The sequence below is a fragment of the Caloenas nicobarica genome, chromosome Z (genome assembly GCF_036013445.1).
Source record: "Caloenas nicobarica isolate bCalNic1 chromosome Z, bCalNic1.hap1, whole genome shotgun sequence".
Classification (NCBI taxonomy): Eukaryota; Metazoa; Chordata; class Aves; order Columbiformes; family Columbidae; genus Caloenas; species Caloenas nicobarica.
The window spans coordinates 65690328-65707240 of NC_088284.1; the positions used below are offsets into that span (position 1 = coordinate 65690328).

The 16913-nt window shown below is 38.0% G+C and overlaps 1 protein-coding gene across 2 annotated transcripts in view; it reads right to left on the minus strand.

Moving 5' to 3' along the window:
* Positions 1-16913, minus strand: part of BNC2 (basonuclin zinc finger protein 2) — a 323429-nt gene that overhangs the window by 258361 nt on the left and 48155 nt on the right. The window lies entirely within an intron of this gene.

Sequence of the window (16913 nt, forward strand, 5' to 3'; positions counted from 1 at the left end):
TCAAAAGCTACACACATTGTGCTTGATTTAATACGGGATACATCTGTGTTACCAGCTGAACAGAGGAAGAGTGGAAGGGGGAAACCTATGAGGGAGGAAAACATTTTTTTAAAACGCTAAAGGTGAAACTAAAGCATAGGTGATACAGCAAGTTCTCCTCCCAGTAAGAACTGTGAGACTGCATATGCCCTCAGAGAAAGTGGCAGGTGCATTGAAATCTCAAGGAAGAAACCCTAACGCTTACAGGTTTTGCTCAAAGAACAAAGGGAACTCTTCTTGCCAAGTGCTCCCTGTACAGGCAGATGAGGCACAGGAAGGATTGCTAACTATTTTGTAGCTAGCAAACTGAGACACGAGGATTAAAACACACATCAGGAAAGTGTACACCACTGAACAAATGAAGAGGCTATTTAAAATAATTTTTTGCTAAGTAATACAGAAGTGTGATATATATCTCTAGTTACTGATGATACGTTTATGAAAAATGGCATTATGAGTAAGATGACTGAACAATACAACAGGTAGAAGTAGAGTTGTTCTAAAAGCAACACCCCAAAGTGTAATTACCCTTTCATTCTCTTCACCTGAGTCACCAGATTAATCTATAGAAGAGGTTTATGAAATTGAAAAAGAATAATATTTCGGGCTGAATTATTTCCTCAAATATACTCAAGTCTCTCTGAAATACGACAACTATGTGAAAGGCAAATTTGGACAACAGACATATTACATTACGTATACTATAGGCATGGGATAAGTATTTTTTAGAATGAGCAAACAACCCATTTTATTATACTGATGACATTCTGTACATGCATTATGCATCTTCTATGGATTTAAATTAAACCTTTCTAGGCTTTCTGTCTGTATTTTCCATGTAAAAACATGTTCTTCCAGTGTTGTGCCATCTTCACATGAAGAATACATGCCCTTCTCTCAATCCACATTTTTCCACACTGATATGTGCATGTTATTCTGCTCACCTGGCAAGCAGGCACATCTCATAGATAAACTCTTATGTGTTGCATTTATAAATGAAAACATTCAGAGTGACATGCTTGACCAGGCTATCACAGAAGAGGTAAGTTGTACTCTTACACAGCTTTTCAGTTTGGCAGCTCCAGCCAAACTTCCATCTTCATCATGAACACTGGGCATTTTAAGATTGCAAAGCCAATCTCTCTAGGCCGAAGTCCTCTAATTCATATGCTGCAATTTAATCTGGAAGAGAAGCATGCCTTCTACTCCAGATGCTAGTTGTGAAGTCTAGCTTCACTCCACAGCAGACAATGTGGGCTTCAACAACCCGTAGCAGTTTCTGCAGTAGGTTGCTGCTACAGACTAGTTGGTGAAGCCATCCCACTGATACCTTTAATCGTATCTATACAGCAATCATTCAAATTTCACTTGCAATGCGGTTCTTCTTGGAGATTCTTAGTAACCCGTAAGTTATCAAAAAATCCAGGAAAACAGTGAAAAATGAGTGTGAAACTTGCTGTACTAGATAGGCTTAACAGGTATGCCAAAGCAACTAGACTTAAGTTAGCCACTATTCTAAGTGGTCACTCTAAAGTTTCCCTAAGGTTTCCATCACAATTTCACTTGGCCTTTCATTAAAGCACTACAGCTAGGTCCTGTGTGACTTGAGACATGTTTCACTTTACTTTTAAAAATGCACACACATGAACATCCTCTAAGGCCTACAAGACTGATATGCAAAATTTCATTTACAAACTCCAGTGTTTTCTCTCCTTCTTTCTGCCCTCCCTCCTTTCCACACCAAACCAAGAAAAGGGAGCATTATTTGGTTTTAGGGACTAAAACTTTCTCTCTAAGGTCATTTAGAAGGGTCCCATGTAAAACACTACTTAATTTCCTCTCTTATTATCACATCTAGTTAAATAGAAGTTCTTCAGACATGTCTTACTTAATCACAGAATCTTAGGCGGTGCGCTGATGTCCTCTTCCGGAGCCGTATCACCAGCTCTGGAAGGGAGGTTACCCTGCTTCCTCTATAACTGCTAAAGCTGGTTTTCATTCACATCAGAAAAATAAAAGCAACCCCCCCTCCACCCCCAACAACCAAATTAACTTAAACCTGTATGATTTTGCCTGAACTAAATGTGATAGCATTCATACTAATTTTTCCACCAGCAACATGGTGGGGGAATGACAAGCAACCTCTTCTGCATACAGAGCCAGAGACAGAATACATCTGTCCAGAGCTGTAATTCTTAGAAATAAAGCATGTATCTGATATGGCTGAGACATCATATCTTTCTTTTATTACAATTGATGGTGAAAGGCACTTTTTATGAACAGACAGAATCTATCTCTTATGGCATCTTATGACTTCTAATTCTGAAGTGCCACTGCACTGCAAAAAAAAAAAAAAAAAAACAAACATCAACAGATTGAATGAACAGATTGTATCTTGTCCAGAAAGAAAATGGCAAATTATTACATCTTTCCTATGTATTCTCACATACAGAAGGAAACCTGTTTGGCAAACTACAACTCAACAAAACTAAAATGTGTAAGTTTTCACAAGAATAGGACACTGATAATGCAGAAGTAAAAAACCCAAAGATATTACATGTCATAAATACATAACTGGAAAATGAAATACAACCAGAAATCAAGTAATAAATACTGTAATGACTTAAGTATAGAACTAGCAAATAAACAGATGGAAGGTACAATTAAGAGAGACAATTAGCATCAAATTATGCCGTATTTTCTGAACTTAGTTTCCAAAGATCAAATTCAGATGTTGTGTGTACTCATAGTCTTTAGAAGAGTAAATAAAACATTCTGCACATTGCACTCCATAAATCTCATACTTAACTTACCATACAAATTAAATCCAAACACAAACATAATTGTAAAACCTCCTCCTTTCCCACAAAGCAATCATACAACCAAACCAATCAACACGTTAAAATTACGTATGTCAATGCTTTAGTTTCAAATTGAAATTATTAAGCAAAGATCTCATTAGTACAAATGAAGTATACCTGACTCTTGGGTACAAGAATGTCTGAAAAATTCACATGAAACAGGGTCTATCTATACATTAAAGTCATTATAGACAGTGGACCGCAAATCAGCTGACAGGACACTTGAGCTGCTTTCTTGCTGCTGTCCCCACGGTAAATTCTGTCAGATTTTACGAAGGGTTGCTCCCTGAAGTTAGTCAAAGTCTTATTGATGGTCTCCTGTTTGGTATCCAGAGATTTTTCCAAGCAACTAATCTCAAAAAAGCAGATACGTTTCTTCACCTGGTATATGTTCTCCATGTACTTCTTTCTGGTGTATTTGCTTATTATAAATACAGATCAAAATATAGAAGATCTTAGTTATCACAAAAGTATTTGAATTGCATTTTAACTATTTTTAATTGTATTTAATAAAAAATCTGACTTTTTCTTCAATGAAGGCACAAATATCCATTTAAAAATATCTGATTCTGTGAGAACTACCAAGACAAAAATAGAGGTCGCCAGAGACAGAGAATGAATTTTTCTGAACTGATGCTTTCTAAGATAATAGATTCTAAATTCTGTGCAGTTCAAATTGGTATCTTGCTTTTCACACTTAAATAAATTCTGATAGCTCTACAAACAGCAAAACTACACAAACCGAAGCAGAGCCCAAGCCAGATTATAAGGTTTGTAAGCCTTTTTACAAAGCAGGATCAAACATTAAATGAGAATAATTTTGAGTTGTATTTTAGTCATTTTTTTAGGTTTTGTAAATGAATGCAGTTCTTCTGATTTCAGTGGAGCCAGTTTGATTTACACGGGCTACTACCTGTTATTAATTTATAACTTAAAAATGTTAAAAAACATACATTTCACCACCTAAGGCTCAACTTGTCCTTTTCTCAAAAACCTAGGAAAAGGCTAGACTTTGCAGCATACACAAAAATTGATGAAATGCATACTCTGGACAACAGAAGGAGGATTTTTACTCTGACCTTTCAGAATTTTACAGTACTCCTTTACTTACCGGTGTTTTATTCCACAAGAAAAAATACACACATCATTTCACATGCAGGTTCCAGGCCAGTTAGATTACCTACCATGAGGCTCAGAGATAAGAAGGAATGATTTGTTGCTCAGTCATATTTCTGCATCTTGTGACAGATGTGAAGTAACTCTCAGTTGTTCACAGAAACAGAGAGTGGTGTTTGTTTCTTTTGTTTTTAAAGATGGTACAAGAAGAAAAGGGAGCGCTCTCCCTCCTTCAGGAAAAAGAAATAAAAGGAATACACTTTTTCAGCATATGCAGTGTATTTCAACAACGAATCCATCAGCACTGAACAAGAACTCTATGCTGCATTGCTTGATAAAGCACTCTTTTAAAGAGCAGGTGTCTCCTTTACAGAACAGTGGACCTTTTTGCCCAGGCTGCTGCCATTGAGAATAGTTTTATTTTCTTTCCATTTGATTTAACAGATGTCTTATGTACTTCACCATTTCAGCTATCTAGCCCATGTAAGTTATCACCCCCAGACACATAAACACTTTAGGAGAATGGATAACAGCACAAAGACCAACTTTTTAACTGAGAGCTTGTCTACACATTCAGCTATTTGGGAATAAAAATTCAAGGACAGCAACTGCAGAAAAACTGTTCTTGAATGATTCAGTTCTTTCTGTGAAGATACTTGCTCCACGAACGGGGAGTCAATCAGGAATACTTACTTCTGTAATGCCAAATGTTATTAGCTTCTGTAAAATAGATCGCTACTCCTACTTCACATTTCACTGAAACAAATAGACTTCTAGGTATAGACAAACCAGTAAGCAAAGCATCTTGAATACTTTCTACAAAGCCAGATGATGCTACAGGACAAAGGTTGTACAAGACCAATCTGGAACAATGCCATTATGCATAGGAAGAAAAAAATAAAAGAAGAAAACGTAAAAATTAAAATTAAAAAAAATAAAAAATTAAAATTAAATAAAAATTCAGACTTTAAAGGAAACATTTTATCATCATCATAATGAAAGAAAGGTTCTTTCATTGATAACTGTGTTGCTCAGAAAGCAGTTTTGGTAAAGTGATAGCAAATAGAAAACAGATTTTGACAGACAGACAGAAAGTAGTAACGGATTAGAAAGGCAATGCTGTGAAACTTGTCAAACCAGAGCGGCTCCCATATCATTAAGGGAGAGTCTTAGTTTGAAAACAACTTGCTGCTGCAAGATATCCATCAGCGGTGAGGCTATCTTGACATGGAATACCACGACAGAGAGTTGCACTATTATAAAAGGCTGAAGCCTCATTACTACAGAGAGTTGTAAGAATTCTAAGGCAGCTGGTAAGTTAACCTTCTTGGTTCTAAATGGTTATTTTTGCCCTCCTAACACAACTCAGTTCACATGATGCAGAGGCAGGTTAAATCCTGTATATTTGGATTTTTCTTTCACAGAAACATATGCTGACTAGGACTTTTTTTCTTTTTTTTTTAATCTCTTATCTGCTGAATGACAATTATAAAGATTATCTGAATAAAATAAATATGTAACTCTAGAATCGCAGACTTCCCTCCATTTAGCAAACGCAATGGCAGTTTCAGGAATAGTCTTGGGCATGGTCCTGGGCACCATGCTCTAAGTGTGACCCTCCCTGAGCAGGAGGTTTGGACCAGATGACCTCCAGAGGTAACTTCCAACCTCAACCAGTCTGTGATTCTGAGAATAGGTCTGAAAACAATGGCATCATGAGGTACATGAGGATTTATTAATTGAATGAGAAGGCATGGAATACTTTCAGCTATGTACTGGTGAAGGTGTTTCTTCGTAGCATGAAACCTGTCTTCAATATTCTTGATGTAGTAAAAAAGCCTCCTGATCAGGTTGGCAGAATTTCTGTGCTTCTGGAAGAAATCTCTTCTGGCTGGGCAACTGGGAAGGAAGGAGCTGGCTTTCTAAGATATAGCTTTCATTCATGTAATCCATGAGAAGCCTCCTATTTCATACAGTAAAAAGTTTAAATCTCAAATGTTCTGACTGCTACTTAGGATGAGTCATCTTACTGGGCTAAAAGTAATAATGATACCAAAACCAAGAAACTCTTCTCAAGTCGTACTCACTGTTCATGAGTATGGCTCATCAAGGAACAAAAAGACCCACAGAGGCATGTGAAAGAGCTGAACAGAGAACACCGCACCACAGAATCTCAGGCAGGCAGAAGTTATGGACATAATTTGATCGTAGTATCCCCCAAAAGCAACATCAAATTCAAATACTATGATGCAGGAAGAAGAATACGAGTGGCAGACTAAAAAAGCTCCATCTACTTCTGCATCGATAGTAAAACACAGGAATTCATTCAGATCTTTCAGCCCTGACATAGGGCATATTCCTTTCATTGAACAGTCAGGTCACCCTCAGAATCTTCCTTAAATCAAAACGTGGCACTTAAGTTGAGCCTCTGCTTTCTATCAAAACAAACACACGTATATTTTAAATCAAATTCTCACTGACTTGTCTTTCAAAAGATGAAATATTAATTATATGAGCTTCATGCTGCCTTAGACGAGAAGTAAGATTTACAGTAAGATCTGTGTTTTTAAGAGGAATTAGCCCTGCCTCACAAGGTTCAATAAGGCCAAGTGCAAGGTCCTGCACCTGGGTTGGGGCAACACCCAGTACCAATACAGGCTGGGGGACAAAGGCATTGAGAGCAGCCCTGCTGAGAAGGACTTGGTGGTACCGGTGGATGAAGGATTGGACATGAGCCGGCAATGTGCGCTTGCAGCCCAAAAGGCCAGTCGTATCTTGGGCTGCATCAAAAGCAGCGTGGCCAGCATGTCGAGGGAGGTGATTCTGCCCCTCTGCTCCGCTCTGGTGAGAACCCACCTGGAGTCCTGCGTCCAGCTCTGGAGCCCTCACTGCAGGAAAGACATGGACCTGTTGGAGATGGTCCAGAGGAGGCCACAAAAAAGATCAGAGGGCTGGAACACCCCTCCCATGAGGACAGGATGAGACAGTTGCGGTTGTTCAGCCTGGAGAAGAGAAGGCTCCAGGAGACCTTATTGCGGCCTTTCAGTATCTAAAAGGGGCCTATAAGAAAGACAGGGACAGACATTTTAGCAGGGCCTGTGGTGACAGGACAAAGTGTAATGTTTTTAAACTAAAACAGGGGAGATTTAGAGAAGATACAAAGAAGACAATTTTTACAATGATGGTGGTAAAATACTGGAACACGTTGCCCAGAGAGGTGGTAAATGCCCCATCCCTGGAGACATTCCAGGCCAGGCTGGATGGGGCTCTGAGCAACCTGATCTAGTTGGAGATGTCCCTGCTCGTTGCAGGGGGGTTGGACTGGATGACCTTTGAAGGTCCCTTCCAGGCGAAACTATTCTATGATTCTGTGATTTCACTATGAAGCTTCAAACAGATCACAATCTGCAAAGCACAAAGAGATGCACTGTAGTGACAGATCAAGTTCAGATCTGTGTAGCTACAGTAAGTACTGGTTACACAAAATGTTATATTACTTAATACCATTTGAAGAATTTACCACACCAAATTTGCTATTGGTCTGTACAATGCAGGAGCTGCTATACTGTATGGTATAACTTTTATTGATCTGTAAGTATTGTAGTATAGTGGATTATGGACATAACATCTAGAATATTACATGTGGACTGAATCTTAAATTTACGACACAGGATACGGTATAACATAACACACATTTAGGTACAGATATTCAGAAAAATATTTTTGGTGGCCCAGTTTATAGATGAAATAACAGTATGGTACATTATCAGCATTCTAAATATTCAGATAATGTTTTCAGAGAAAAACACTGTGTTTCACTGAAGAAAAGATAATAGTTTCCCTACAGTAGTATTTTTTCTTTTCTGAAAAAGCTGGTAATACACCAAGTCCGTTGATTTCAGTAGAGAAACATCAAGGATGAGTTTAATTCATGCAGTACGCATAGCAAAACAGGAAAACGCGAAAATTTAAGTGTTATTATAATGTCATTTAGATGACAGTTTTCTCCTAGGTTGCCCATCAGCAAACCAAAATTAAAAATACCATACAAATCAAAGTTGCTTTCCCAAATCTTACATCTTGTCATGATCCCACTTCCATTTGTACTATTGCAGCATTTAAAGTCCTCACAGTCCCAGTACAGTTGGCAGTATAGAATATATAAACAAAAATCAATTCTAAATTAAGTAAGCAACACTCCAGCTTAAAAGACATGAAAGCAGTTTAACCAGATTACTGGAAATTCCCTCTGCATAAAAGGAATTGCCACACGTATTGCAAAATTAGCTCATGGTACTACTGTACCATGCTTTTCAAAGCCTGAAGCATGGGAGGGGTGGATCAGGAAATGTAAGTGTTGTCATGCACGGCTAGAGGCCAGCATTAACTAACCCGTAACATCACACTAAACGCCAAAATAGTCCAGGACAGACCAAGAATCGGAAGGCCAACAAGTCTTCTCTGTTAGTGTCTACTCCTCCTATATTTGCACTGCACTTACTCAGACTACAGGACTGCCCTTGCATTGCTCACTTGCCACACATATTAGGGAAGAAACGTAACTCTACAGAATATATGCAATTCTTACATCATAATTCAAGAGAAGAAGGATGTAAAGGGTAAGAAACCAGTGATAAATTCTAAAATTACAAGTTTCTAAGGACAAAAGAAATAGTAGGTGACCGAAGTCAAGAATTAACTTTAAAAGAACAATGCGTGGAAAAAGAATTGACTTGTTTCAAAGATGTACTAACAAATGTCTAATGCAACAGCATCCTTTTTAAGGAGACAAAAATCCCAAGATGACTAAATGGCAAAAGTAAAGAGGCAACAGAAGAAATATTGATGAAAAATGTGGTGCAGAAGCAACTAAAACCATCAAGAAGAAATGATTTAAAGGAAAAATACATGTTGGGAGCTAGACTGAGTAAAAAAAGAAAATTACACAGGAGAAAAGCAGAGTATCAGAGGGGACAGCAAGCAATATAGTGAAGAATAATAAGGCTTTCTACAAATACATAAAAGGAAAGAAGACAGTAAAGGATAAAATGAACGCATTAAAGTATAAAACAGATGCTTAGACACAGGGTGATGCAAGGTTGATGGCAGGATTAAACACCTCCTTCACAGGCACAATTCTCTTCAGGAACCATGAAGAAAATATCGGGAAACATGAGGCTGATACTAGCCTCTCTGATCAATTAAGTAGCAACATGCTGGTTTTACAGCTCACTACAAGTTAGTAAGGACAAATGTAAATTAATATACTGTTTCACACTGGAATCATCTGTTGCAGTATGGACCGAAAACTCGTCACTCTCTCTGGCTATTATTTGGGGCTTCATGTTAATCAGACACAGATCAGTCAACTGCCAGTACCCTATACGGTGATTTTTTTTGGCAAGAGACATAATCTTACCTCCATCTGCAGTAGGATGGGATATCCAGATACAACGGATTATATAGTAAAAAAGACAAGACTCTAATTTCATACAAAAGCATATTCATTGGAAACCCTGCAATAATGAAATTTAGTCAAGTTTATCGAATGACTTTATGTGAATAGACTTGAAGGAGCACATATATACAGATTTTTTTAAAGACACTTAAAAAAATACTGACAGGTTAATCACTCAGTATGAAAGAATAACTTCAGCATTCAGGTGGTAAAGTGAACAAAACAATAGCTACCTAAAAAGGGAAAGTGAATATGATTGCTGTTATTTTTTTTGGAGAAAAAGCAACTGCTGAGTTTCAACAGTTGACACACTGAGGCCAATTTAGCCATATTTTAAAAATGTCTAGCATTGCTTTAGTATTTAAATATCAATTTCAAAATGTTTTACTGATCAATGATAGTGTGTCCCCTAGAAAAGCTTGATTTCTGTTTCAAAAGTATGTTTATAAAGATGCAGTGAGAAAACATACAGAAGATGGCATTAGGAAAGGTGTTTGGCACAAAACCAGACCTATTGAAAGACAAAGGAAGTTATTCAGGGCACATCTGTCCAAACAGCAAGTCATGACTTGCACATATGAAGGTTGCTCAGAAATTTCCTATGAATCCCACCAGAAGGCTGTAATGACATCTCTACGGAAGTTCTGGGAAAACAAGCTATTGAAAGTTCCGGTTCCCACTTCTTAAAAGGACATGGAGATGATGATACAAAGCTGTGTTCACTTTGCCAGCCCTAACAAGTCTCTTTGAGTTGGCACCATCAGAGGGCTGCTGCACTTACTTGGAAGTACCACATTTCTCATTTCCCTGAGATGAGAAAAGCAGTCCACTGGAGACAGAGGGGTTCACAAGCCAAAAACAGGCTACTGAGGAAGCGAGGAGTCAATATAAAGAAAGATAATAATGGAAGAAAGTGAGGTAGACAAAGAGAGATAAGAAGACATGGATATAAAACAGTGGAAAACACAGTAAACTGGGTAACAACAAAGGAGAATTAATTGAGAGGACAGGAACACAGACAAGAGACACAGCATAGTTCAATTACAAATGTTACTTCTTAGTGGTTTCAGTACCAAAATATTCTGATAAACCCCAAATTAGGTGATTGAGTTGAGAAGACAAAATGAAAATATTCCTTTGCTTCATTGGGATTTCAGATGAAAGGAAGGCGCAATCTCTATATTCAAAAGATTGAGTATGTTTGCATCTTCTGACAGGAGGAAAAACATTTAACTATTTTTAAAACAATTATTTTATGTTTGGTATGTATCAAATTCTACTGAATAACGAAAAAGGAGACAAGAAAGTTAAAGACCGGCCAAGAGACAAATGGACAAGTTTTTACAAAGAAAAAGAGCAAAAATGCAAAGACCGGATAGTTAAAGGGGATAAGACAAGGACTGATTTAAAAATAAGTTCCATTCTTATTCTTTCCCAAAAGAACACAGAAAATATGAATGCATGCAACATGTTTCTACAGTCTTAGCAGGACACAGCTTTTCTGACTGAGTTAAAGAGTGAATAAGATGCACATGAATGTTTCTCCACAATGCAATGTGCTCACGTGTAGCCTGATTTATACCCTCCTTCGGGCACTTACCTGCTGCACTGGGCACGGCTGGTGGGTGTTGGTGGTGGGTGCGGGAGTGCGGGGCAACCCGCGCTGGACAAGGTCTCAGACTGCCCTGAGCCAGGACCAGTCAGCTCTGCAATGGACAACATGGACCCACCACCATGTGCCAAACTGCCCACCGGAGAGCACATGGTGCCTCTGTGAAAACATGTTTCAGAAAGGGAGGTAACAACTGTGGGACGGAGAGACATAGAAAAAAGAGAGGTGATGCTTGAACGAGGCAGGAGCACAGAGGCACCTGAGCATGGCTGGGGAACACGGCAAAGAGACACCCAACTAGTGCTGGAGCAAAGAGATCCCTGAGCAGAGACAGAGGGTGGACAGGCGAGGAGGGAGAGCTCGGAGGGGACAGCAGCCCGTGGAGGAGGCCGTGCCCAAGCCGCTGAGTAAGAAACAAGGAACGGCGCAAGCAAAGTCGCTGCGACACGCCAGCCTCGGCCTCCTGTGCTGCCACCGCCCCACCCACGGGACGGACAGTGATGTGCCGTGAGGGGGCTGGAGGAAGCTGAGGTGTGCTTCTGCAAGGGTTTGCTTAAATGTTTATGTTTATTTCTCCACACTGGAGACAATAATTAAAAGTTAGTGATAATTGGCAATAAACTAAATGAAGTAAAATTCCACAAATAGAAACTTTTTTTTTTTTTTTTGGCACTCGATATCTTGCTACCAAAACGCAAAGAAACAAAAATATCAGTAAGAATAAAAAGTAATGGCAATTTTGTCACTCAACTACATGTAAACAATCATACCATATTACTACCACAGAGACACAATTCCTGTTTTAAAATGTAGTGTACAATTATAACTTTAGTTTGCTAGAGGATTTCGAGATTAAAACAAAGGAGGGCCTCAAAATATTTTGTCCTACTGTTCCATGGAATATCCTTCTCACATCAAAGCATTAAATGGGAAAATCATGGTGAAAAAGAAAATTAAATTTAGCAACAGAAACAACATGGCATTGTTGTGCACTGCTGTACAGTTAACATTTTCCCAAGGTCAATACACAGAGTTTCATGTACATCATGAACAAAAATCAAGTTCTTCTTAATCTTCCATTAGTGATTAGTAAAACTAGAATCATAACATAAAAGAGGACAAAAAATCATACTTAATATAACTATACTACCTACAGCTAAATTATGTCAGGAATTTACTTGGACTTAGATATCTACTTACTTTTTTTACAGTAAGAGTCAATGTCATTTGTACCTTCATTTCTTCATTATAATGATTCTGTAGATTACGCCAGGTTTTCAGGCAGTGATAAATAATATAGACTATGAAGAAATTATCATTCACCATTCAGCAGGCAATATTTAAAATAAAACGAGATGTTGCAGATATTTCAGTATAGGTTTTTAGTCTAAATCAGCATTATCCACTTGTAAAGCTTGTTTATTTCTGAAATACATACTCATGTATGTGTACATACACAAATGCACTACCATTGCCACAGGCACTAATTTTCCTGTATACACACACTCTCACATAAATATGCATGCACATATAGACAGGATAAGTACTGCACAAGTTAGAGCAACACCACTCCAAAGGAAATGCAAGACTATTAGAGTGAGATGGGAGAACGAACAAGAAAATAGAACAGGGAGGAAGTCTTCAGGTTATGACATCCAGCCTGTTCCTCCTCAAAGATTCACTCTATTCCAGAAATAAGCCATTATCTGCTTCCAAGTACTGACAGAAATGCCTGCTGCCTTCCACTATTCCATGTCTCCATACGCAGTGATTCCTCTATGGAGGTATAGAAACAGACAGAGAAAACATCAAGAAACCATATCCCTAACATTGCTAAAGACTATGTTGTTAGCAGGAACAGTTTAGTTCCCACATTTCTAATGAGAATACAGACAAGCCCTTAGCTGAAGCCAAAATTTAACAAAGAACCCTATATAATCATGTTTATTAAAACCTATCTCATTATTTTTATCATAACTACATTTACTGGGATATGCTTTTCTGCTAGTCAGGTAAAAAGGTGATTCCCTGAGCAAAATGGCCACTATCTACCATCACAGTCAATGGCTGTCATTCCTCTGTAGTTAACTAGCAAGCAAAAATCAGGCTATCTTTCACAAACGTGATTACTGCCTCCAATTATTTTCAAACTGAAGCAAAATGAAAACCATTGCCTTTCTATGGTTCAGAGATATGGCAAGATACTGTTAAGACAAAGACACAGTAAAGATTTGCATATACAAAACGAGAAGAATAGGATGCAGATTTATAATATTAAATGCAGGAGCTCACAGGACTGTCCTAAGTTTTCATACTGCCTGCTTAAAGCATCATCTCCATACCACGAGCTTTGGTCTAAACCTTAGATGCTCTTTCCTTGTTTTCCACCTCAGACCTACTCAGACCCCAGTACCCCGTTTCTCTCCAGCGAGATAGATGCTCTTCTTACATACTGATTAAAGTAAATTAAACCATTTGCATATTTCACTGTTGAATAATTTGTTTCCTCATCTGAGGATCAACCACCTAAAAATGGGAGGCTGACCTGAAGGTTATTGCATTTATTTCCAATGACTAAATATTACAAGACCAGACTAGTATCTAGTATCTTAAATCAGGAAAGCAAGTGGCGTGAGTCATCAATTACAGCAGCATAACTTCAGAGGATGGTAGCACGGCTCTGCACAACTACCAGTGCTCAATAAAATCTACAGAAATAACTTAGGTGATACAATCTTCTGAATATGGGCTCATTCATATATATCCTAAGTCTGAATCTATGTCTGACACGTAAATATGTGATGAAATTCACAAAATTATACATGCTTTAATCTCAGTTTAAAGTCCAATAGCCATTTCCTCACCACTACTCTTTCAGGCATCACAGTTTCAAACCATGCATTATTAAATTAACATTTCTTAACCAGGTAGGTTTAAAAAAAAAAAATGCAAACCCCCTTCTTATTACAGGACTACCAAATTGTACCTCCAATATAATCTATTCTACTAAATCTTGTAAAAACTAAATTGCATACATATAAAGGCATTGTTCTCAAAAATAAAAAGTGGAAGGTGTTATCTTCAATATATAATCACCTAAAAATTCATCAGTGTTGCAAATACACAACCATAACTGTAACGGTGAGTCATGACAATATTAAATGGGTAGTGTAGTAATTTCTCTCCAATCAGGTAGATGGCTGAAAGGATCTTGTAAATAGAAACAGTATTTCTGTACAGCCTACTGATGGGTAAACATTGTTTTAACACCTTGCCAGTGCAATTTGCCATTGCCAGTGCAATTTTATTCCTCACAGCACAGTGATTTTACATGTCCTGTGACCCCTCCCCAAGCACACATTCTAGCATATGAATGAAATACAAACAAGTTAAAATAAACCCTTCTTTTACCATGTGTTTTAAATATGTTGTTAGTGAAAGAAACAGTATTTTCACATAAAGTAAAATACAGAAATGGTCCTATGATATTGTTACAGTAGATTTTACAAGTTCCAGAAGGAAACAAGTGCTGTGAATCATACTTTGGATCTGCTCAAGAAAGAGTAGATTATATAAACCAACATGAAATAACACAGCTAGAAGTGACCTGACCAGGTGAAGGTGATTCCAAAGCCAGGTCTCTCCTTGCCAACACATTTCAGAAACTCAGCTTCTTTGCTAATCAGATCATTATGCTATTCCATGTATTTTTCAATTAACCTCTCTACTTCCTCCATGTGTTTAATTGCCACTTCAGATGTTGCATATATGGTGTGGGAAAAGCCTTAAATAACTTATCTGAACTAATATATCTCAATTTATTTTAATGATAGTCTGCTGCTTCTTTAAGGTCTATCTGAACTAAATCCCACTTGCCCTGTAACAACTGCAGCCACAACTGTTGGGAAGGTTGCAGCAGAAGAATCAGACAAAAGCTAGTATGTGTCTTCCCCATTCATTCATTTCCCGCGTTTTGGAGGTATTAGTGAGGTGCATTTCCCCTTAAACAGAACTACTGACAGCTCTACACAGCTCCACGGATAGACAGCAGCCTTCAAAGTCACTGTAACTGCAACAGTTGGCCAAACTAGATATACAGAAGGAGCTTACACTTCACAGTAGCAATAAATACAAACCGTTTATCACAAGGAACAATAAACAACTGAATGGCCAGGAGACCGAAACTAATCCTTCTCTCCCAGTGTATCTGTCCTCTCTTTTACAGGGTTATCAAGTAACAGGGAAAGAGGCAGGGGATGCATTCATGCATTTTTGTGTCACTTCACTAGCAGCAGAGAGACTCTAAAGATTTTCATTTATTATTTTCATGATCACCAGATTTACCTAGAGATTATTAACTCTGATTCTTTTGATTCTGTAAAGACCGATGAACAAGCAAATGATGGCATTTATATTTTAGGTTGTTGATTACTCTTAATTGATTACAGAGCAAGAACCACATTGATCTCAACATTTCAATACTCACTTCAGGGGCTTGTGAAGCCACCAGGAAGAAGCAGGTGCTTGATAGACAGTAATGTAGCTTTAGACGCAGGACAAACCTGCAAATGCTGAGTGGCTTCAAGAACAGATGTCTAACAGGTTAGTGTATCAGTGTACCTATTTTTTCCATTGAATTCAGTGCCTGCCTGTCTTTCACAGGGAGTGAAAGCAAGCAAGCTCTGAAAGAAACACATTCTGGTCATGAAATGATTACACTAGTTTTTGTACAGCAATTTTCCTTGACTACTGTCTCTTGTTACAGTGGGTTTAAGAAGCTGGACACGGACCATGCAATGCAGCATGGAAGGTGCATTGCTTCCAATACCTGATCTAGTAGTTCAGAATTACTACACTGCCCTGCATTCTTAATGAAATACTACACATCCATGCATTGTACAATATAGAGGTATGTTAACTACTCATGAAGAAAGTAGTTTATGTGGTTAAAAAGAGAGTCTTTCACCTTTAAATTGCATTCCTGAGCCCGTTTAGATTAATGGTTTTCCTTTATCGTAGCTTGAAGTAACTGATTTAAGGAATACAATTACAGCTTCACTGGCCAAACAGCAATCTTAAGAAGGCAAATTCATTTGATCTCCATTTCTTGCCTTGCTTAAGGAGGGAGTCTTCTTACTTTGTAGATGGTCGTAATAAAAGTGCCTAATCAAGCAGACCTTGTTACACTGACCAGCATGCAAAACGTGATATGTTGTATGTGTTACTTCCTACAGCTGTAGGAGGTAGTCAGAAGTCTTTTAAATGTTTTTTTTTAGTATACGTATTTGGTCTCTCAAGTTTAAATGAGACAACATCAGTGAACCTCAATGCTGAGTCAGGAGAATCCAAATTACTCACCTTGCCTTTGAAAAATAATTATTGCCTTCCCATATTAAGAAAAAAAATCTGAAAGTTGGCTAAAATCTCTGGAATGAATTTTGATCTAAAATATTTATATGTTTGGGTTTGTGTTTTGTTTTTTTTTTTAAGACAGTTGCTTGCCAATATGTACCTCGTGAAGTGAACCAGGTCCACTTGCAGTCTATCCCTGCATTAGGACACCTCAAAGTGTTCAGTTACTTGACTGGGCATTCTGACTGTAATTCATCCTCATCCTTAACCCAAAGACAGTTCACTGTCATAATTAACACCCTGACTAACATTAAATAACTACCTGGAGGCACTGTAGCCTACAAAGCACAAACTGAATGAGCACTAGGCAGAAATGCCCTCGAGCTTTAACATAAATTGATTTAGCTAAACTGGTGAAAGGTAAGCACAGACACTCTTGTGCTGATTTAAAGGTAACAGTGGTTTAGCTCACACA